Source organism: Vicia villosa, linkage group LG3 (genome assembly GCF_029867415.1).
Source record: "Vicia villosa cultivar HV-30 ecotype Madison, WI linkage group LG3, Vvil1.0, whole genome shotgun sequence".
Taxonomy (NCBI): Eukaryota; Viridiplantae; Streptophyta; class Magnoliopsida; order Fabales; family Fabaceae; genus Vicia; species Vicia villosa.
Window position 1 is genome coordinate 1791990 of NC_081182.1, and position 8215 is coordinate 1800204.

Genomic DNA, 8215 nt, shown 5'->3' on the forward strand with positions numbered 1-8215 from the left:
CTCTTTCTTTCAATTCTGTCTCCAGCATAGTCAGCATCGCAGAATCCTACTAAGTTGTATTCTTTAGATTTTCTGTAAACTAAGCCAACATTAGTAGTACCTTTCAGATACCTTAGAATTCTCTTAACAACAGTTAAATGAGATTCTCTAGGATCTGATTGGAATCTAGCACATAAACAAACACTGAACAGAATGTCAGGTCTAGAAGCAGTCAAATATAGAAGAGATCCAATCATACCTCTGTATAACTTCTGATCTACCTTCTTACTTACCTCATCCTTACCTAGGATGCATGTTGGATGCATAGGAGTTTTGGCTTCTTTGCAGTCTAGAAGGTTAAACTTCTTCAGAAGTTCCTTCACATACTTGGTTTGGTGAACATACGTTCCTTCTGATGTTTGATTTATTTGTATTCCAAGGAAATACTTGAGTTCTCCCATCATGCTCATTTCAAACTCAGCCTGCATAGACTCAGCAAACTCCTTTCCAAGTGTAGCATTAGATGTTCCAAAAAATAATATCATCTACATATATTTGACAAATTAAAATATCCCTTTTAAAGGTTTTACAAAAGAGAGTGGTGTCCACTTTTCCTCTAGTGAAACCATTATCCAGAAGGAAAGAACTTAAGCGTTCATACCAAGCTCTGTGAGCTTGTTTCAATCCATACAATGATTTCTTGAGTTTAAAAACATGATTAGGAGACATAGAGTCTTCAAAACCAGGAGGTTGATGGACATAAACTTCTTCATCTATATAACCATTTAAGAAGGCACTCTTAACATCCATCTGATAGAGAGTGATGTTATGTTGAGTGGCAAATGAAATTAATAGACGAATAGATTCTAACCTGGCCACTGGTGCAAAGGTTTCTGTATAGTCAATCCCTTCTTGCTGACTATAACCCTGAGCCACCAGTCTGGCTTTGTTCCTTATCACTTCACCTTTCTCACTGAGCTTGTTTCTGAAGACCCATTTTGTACCGATTATATTGAATCCATCTGGTCTAGGAACAAGATCCCAAACATCATTCCTTGTAAACTGATTAAGTTCTTCTTGCATAGCAATTATCCAGTCTGGATCTTCTAGAGCATGATCAACAGAAGTTGGCTCGATCAAAGATACAAGACCTAATTGACAGTCTGCATTGTTCTTAAGGAATGCTCTTGTTCTGATTGGATCATCCTTCTTTCCAAGAATGACATCTTCTGAATGACCAGAAATGAGTCTGGATGATCTTCTGACAGATGGTTCTTCAGAAATGCTTAGATTGTCCAGAGAAGCTGATACTTGATCTTCAGATATTAAGTGGCTATCCATTTTATTATCCAAATATAAATCAATATATAATAATATATAATAATAATAATAATAATAATAATAATAATAATAATAATAATAATAATAATAATAATGTAGTTTAGTTATTGGATATCCAATTTTTTTTATTATGTAAATTTATATGTGATGTTTTAAAAAGGAATCCAAGAAAGAACCGTTAAAACATGCGGATCATGATTTAATCGTGATTGAATCCTATATTAAATTTAAACTAATAAATAAATAAATATATTATTATATATCCTAATAAAATTAATTTATATCATAATTTATAAAATTAAATTTTCAAATAAATACGATACTAATAAACAAGCTTATAAAATAAGAAGAACGCAATGTAAGATTCAATAACAAATTATAAAATTAGTTAAAGACCAATATGTATATATTTGTCCTAATTGCTTAACTCAAAGTCATAAGTTCTTCATCAGTATAATTTTTCACATCTCTTTAAATACCAACATCAGTTATTCCGTGTCCACAAACATTACATTATTTATTCTCTTTCTATTACATTTACATTATCTTTTATCTTTCAATTTTATTCTTTATTTTTAATCTATGCAATTTTAAATATTTGTTATAATTAATTTTTTAGATTTAAACAAAGAAATAAAATGAAGTAAAACGTAAAAAAATTATCTTTGATTTTTTGAACCGTCTGGTTCACTAAAATCGGTTTCGATTTTATGATTATTTTGGTTTTTTGCACTTGAAGCAATTTTGTTATCCCAAATTTATAGACCTAACCGTTTATTGGTCCAAACCAAACCGAATTAGACAACGGTTCAAAGTTGAACCAGTTCAATCGGCAGGGTCAATCCGGTTTTTAAAACATTGTTTATATGTTTGTCTCTTTTCATGAACTAATCCACATATAAACTGGTTTTAAAAAAATAAAATAATTTTATAAAGACGGTTTTAAAATCAAATACTTAATTATTAATAATTTAGTTGAATTATTTTAAAAAATCAGTTTCGTGAATTAAATTATTAAATAAATTAATTAAAAAAATTTCAACTAAATTAATTAATTATTTTAAATAAACATCAAATACTTAAAGTGTGCATTTTATCTTTGGTCAGCTAGACTCTTAAGTTATGTTGGGAGATGTCAACTCAGTGTGCTTTTTTCTATCTCTACTTTTTGGATGCAGGTATTGTCCTTGCCTCAAAAGGTTATTCATCATGTGGAAGCTCTTTGCCGGAGTTACTTGTGGAGTGGAAAGGAGGATATCAGTAGGAAAAGTCCAGTGATGCACATCACAGATTTGTTGTACTAGAACAAGGCAACGTTGAGAAAGTTACTTTGGAACATACACATGAAAGCTGACCGCCTTTCGATTCGATGGCTTGACACATTCTATTTCAAAGGAGACGATGTTTTACATTGGCAGACCACAACAAATAGTTCATGGATTTTGAAGAAAATTGTGAAACACAAGGAAGCTTTGAGCACGAGTAAGCATTGGTTAGAAGCGGTAACTATCGGCCATTACAAAATTGGAGCTATGTACAAAGATTTGAATGGTGATATGGAACATGTCAGTTGGAAGAAGATTTTGGTTGATAACCATGCTGAACCACAAACGGGTTTCACATTGTGGATGGCGCTTATAAAACGATTGCCCACAAAAGAGAGATTACTTAGGTTTGGTATTAATGTGGACTTAAAGTGCTGCTACTGCGATAACAGTGAAAACATACAACACTTTTTCTTTGGCTGTAGCTGCATCAAAGATATCTGGAAGCAAATCCTTCGAAAACTTAAGGTGAAGCATCAACCACTTGCTTGAGACCCAAGAGGTGGAGTGGATTACCAAAGAGACAAAGCCAAAAGAGGCGCAAAGAATGATTTTAAAGCTTGCCTTTGCGGAAACTGTGTATGAGATTTGGCACGAAAGAAATGATAGGGTATTCAAGATATAAGTAATGCTTATTCTAAAAAAAAAAAAAACTTAAAATCCAATGATACAATTTTAAAAAAATTATATTGAATTAGTCGTCCACTAGTGCAATGCATGGATAAATTTTATTAACTTAGTATTATTGTTTAAAGTAGCACTTTAAAATATTTAAGTTATATGAATATTTTTATATTTAGTTTTTTAATAATTAGAGATTAGCAACAATTTATATTTGTAACACTATTAAAAATTTGAGAAAAATATAAAACTATAAAAATTTATAAAGAGTGTAGCAAATATTAAAAACCTTTTAGAAACCAACTCTTAAATAAAAAAAAATTAAACTAAATCAACTACTTCTTAAAAAAAATTATTTGAAAAATTATAAAATATGTTAGAAAAGATTTAAATGCTTATTAACTTAACACACAAATAAAATAAATAGTGATCTCAAAAAATGTATATTATATAAAACATTTATTTTCTAAATCTATTAGTTATAATGTTATTTGCCGTTTTAAAACCAACTTAAGAAAAAGAAATTATAATTTAATACTTATAAAAGCACAATTGACTTAGTATCACGCCTAGATTTCATCTTGAAAAGAAATTCTGATAATTTCTTTAAAGTACAATGACAAAGGAGAGTAATAGCTTTATTTGAGTTTTGCTAATAAGAACACGTCTCCAAAACAATAACATTGTCTAAGAACAACAATAAATAAATAATTATTTTGAAATAACACCACAATAACAAACAAATAGGAGTTTGCAATAAGAAATTTTTAAATTTAAAAATGATCACAATAATAAACAAAACAAAGACTATTTTTATAACTAAAATATAAAGGATGCATTTAGGAAGTGGATAGTGAATTATTTTGGTTAATAGTTAGTGGGTAAATGAATTTTATTATTATTATTAATGTTAATTTAATAATATTATTATTAATTTAGTTGAATTATTAAATAATTAATATGTGAATTAATTTTGGAGAGAGTTATGGAGGGAAAAATTAGGGGAGAAATTATGGGATTATAATTTAGAGATTAAGATGGTTATAGCTAAAATATAAATGATGCATATTAGAAAGTGGACAGTGGAACCAGCAAATATGTTTGCTTTTCCTTTGAATGCTGAACAGCATAGTCAGAGTGAAACAAATCTCAACAAAAGTAATGAAGCTGCAACAGGTGAAGGCAATAAGAAAGTAATCTCATATAAAAATATGGTTATTGGAGAGATTGATGAAACCATGCATGCAGATAATGATACAGAAGATGAAGAAGTGAAGGAGAGCTTTCATTTTGATCTTGATCGAATGAAAGTAGAAGAGAGTATGGAAGGAGACTATGAATGCCCTAAATTTGTATTGTCTGCGTGGGAAGAAAAGAGAATACACAGACCATGGAGGCGAGGCGTGATAGTTAAACTCCTTGGACGAAGAATTGGATACAAGGCGCTTGAGACAAGGTTGAAGCAGATGTGGGTGCGTAAGGGAATTATTAATATCATTGACCTGAGCAATGATTACTACCTAATCGCGTTCACGCATGATGAAGATAAGAATGCTGCACTTTCAGACGGTCCGTGGTTTATATACGATCACTACTTAACAGTTAAAGATTAGAGTCCAAATTTCCATCCGGAAAGTGATTCCATTGAAAATGTCGCGGTCTGGATTAGAATCTCCGGTCTTCCGATTGAATATTATGATCCAAAAGTTCTGCGTTTCATCGGAGATCGAGTTGGAAAGGCAGTTAAAGTTGATAAGAACACTATGCAACAAGAGAGGGGGAAGTACGCCCGAATTTGCGTGGAAGTCAATCTATCAAAACCTCTACTAGCAATGTTTACTATTAAAGCCAGGAAGTACAAAATAGAATATGAAGGTCCCCACCTCCTATGTCTAAAATGTGGGAAATTCGATCATTACAAAGAAGGATGTCCAATGCAAACTACAGGCAAAGCTCCTTAGATCCAAATTCAAGGTACAGCAGAAAGAGTCATTCCTAAATCCCCAGTGAATCATTACTAGGAGAAACAACCAACAATAGGGAGGGAGGCAACATCTGATGACGGACCATGGCAGGTGGTGCAAAAACACAGGAGAGGACGGAAGCTGCCAGAAAGTAAAAAAGGAAACCCGGATAACCAGTTTAATGTAGGAGGCGTAAAATTGGGACCCAGATTTTCTTCATTAAGGAAAGAAGTAGGAGAATCAAGTGGAGTAGACAAAGAGCAAGAAAATAGCATGGAGATAGAAAAGGAAAATTCGGTTCTCTCTCAGGCAGAAGGTGATAAAAAATGGAAATAATATATTGGAAAATATTATTGGGGCAGACAAGGGAGGAGACGTGCATGGAAAGAAAATGGAAAATTTTGATAGTATTGGCTTACGTAAAGGGATTATGGACGACAAAAATAATGAGGACTTAATTGCCTCCCTAACAGATTTGGCGGTTAGGGACAAGGGGATACCAATTAATGAGGAAATAACAAGAGGGCCAGCTAGCAGTTTCCAAGGAATGTCAAAAGAGAGTAATAAAAATAAAGGGGACAAGAGAACACGTGGTGGAGAAGGAAGGGACAAAAATAAGACACGGTTTGGAGAGATAAAAAACAACAAGACCTTGACAAAACAGCTGCGTGCACGTGTTGGTGGGGTTTTCAAAGGAAATAATAGTGAACCAATAACAAAGAGCCTAGAGAAAATGTATGAAAAAGACAAATCAATTAGTTTCTTGGAAGGAGAAACCATGCAAGCTACGAGGAACAACAATTTAAAAGAAAACACAAGTGGAAAAAGAAAGGAATATGAACACGTGATAAACCATGCAACATTCAAGGCCACATGGAGTGGTAAACCAACTAATAAAGATAGTGATTTGAACAACAATGGCAAGAACAGTTGTTGCACCCCAAAATTCGCCCATCTAATTTTATGCTAACTGGCTTAAGCTTTGCGTTCCTTCTGCATACTTATTAGGTCATATGACACTTCATTGCATTCATCCAGTCAATAAATACAGCACATAATTTGGGATCTTGAAAGGTTGATATTCTACTAAAGATCAATGATATTGCAATTGAAGATGACTTATAATGAAGGGCCGTAGAAGAAGTATGGCAAAATATTCAGTTGAATAAGGGTTGACTTCTTGTCACCTCAATCTGTTGATGGACTTTAATTTACATTATGGTTTACCTAAGCTTATAAATTGAAGATAAAGGGAGAAGAACTCAGAAATTCAAAAGTCATACATGGTGGGAAATTTCATTCATTATTCAGACTACAAGTCAACAATCGCATCTCAAAAGAGTCAAAATTCATAAATACAAAATTCAAGAGGTTTAATTGAGAAACTATAAAAGAACCTTTCTTTTACAACATTTGACCAAATACTATGACTATTGAACAAGACTCAGTTTGATTCCTAAAGAGAAAAAGAGGTTGTTTCAATCCAAGCATCACTCTTTATCTTCATCAAGTTCCAAGCATGGCCATTATGAAAACTCTTTGCTCATGTTCATGGCACACATCAGGTTCATATCACAGCATGCTGCAACCTGTCACAAAGAAGAGAAAGTTATCACTACTAGCAGCCACACTTGCAAATAAATGTCCAAAAAATAGAAGTCCTACATAAACTAAGATGGACCGGCTGCACACAGTAAATATAAGAAAACCAGTCCGCCATTTAAACCATACCAAACAGCCCTGCAAAACCAGAAAGATACCACATAAACAATCCCTCATTCAGCCCTAACATAATCCGCAATTGTCCTAACAGCATTCAAACACCTAACTGTATATTAACCCTGCATATAAGCAGCCATCTCACATCAATCCATCTATGCATATACATACAAAGAACCAGAAAAATCAATTCACAGGGTGGAGCCCAAAATAGCATTCATCGTTCAAGAAAATCCAATTTTTTAAACTCTACATCTAAACACCGTCAGTCAAGTTAAAATAAAATGGTGCAGAAAAAAGGAAATTCAAGAAGAACAAGTGTCGGTGGCCGGAAAATCTAGTATGTTCACTTGGGGAAAGAAACAACAGTCGCGTTCATTTTACATCAGTCATATTGTGTTCCAATGTATCACTTACAAGCAACATATCAGCTCTGTACAGCTCGCAAGGCAGTCCTGCAATTCACAAGCAAACCACCAAAACAGAACTGACTTTATACCACTTCTAACCTATACCTTCAACAGAATTCAGTTTCACTAACTACCAATTAGAAGAGTCTAACAGAATCATTCACTCATAACAGCTTTGTAACTACCCTCTAACCATCATAACAGTTTCCTAACTAACCAATAACTACCTCTTAACCTCCTAACTGAATTCATAACTAGCCTAACCAACAGAAACTTCTAACAGAATTATAACAAACCTCTAACCAACTTTTAACCAACTCTAACCATCTATAACAGAAAATAACAGAAAAATTCAGAGGAACTAACCTTGAGAAATCTCTATATAAACTCAACTCCTCCTTCATTCAACCCTCTCCACCATTCATTCACAACTTGAGCACCACGCTCGATTCATTCCACTCTGCAACTTCTTCCACTTTTCACCCACCTTCACTCTGCATCATCTTCATCTCTCACATACAACCATTCACCATCTTCAATTCTCTCCCTCCATTTCTCTTCAATTATCAATCTCAGCTTCCCTCTACAGAATCAATGCAACACCGAATCATCCTCAATCTCCAATCTTTAACCTGAAAAAAAACCAGAAGAATCATAATCTGAAGAAGATTATCTCTCTCGATTCTTCAATCTGAAATGGAAAAGAAACGAAAATAAAGAGAAACGGATTGAAGGATTGAGATCGAAGAACCTCCTACCTTCAATATCCTTGATCTCAAATCATCACCGAACCTTCATTCATCTCTTTGAACACCTCTTCAATCTCGTCCCCATCTTCTTCATCATCACATCCCCT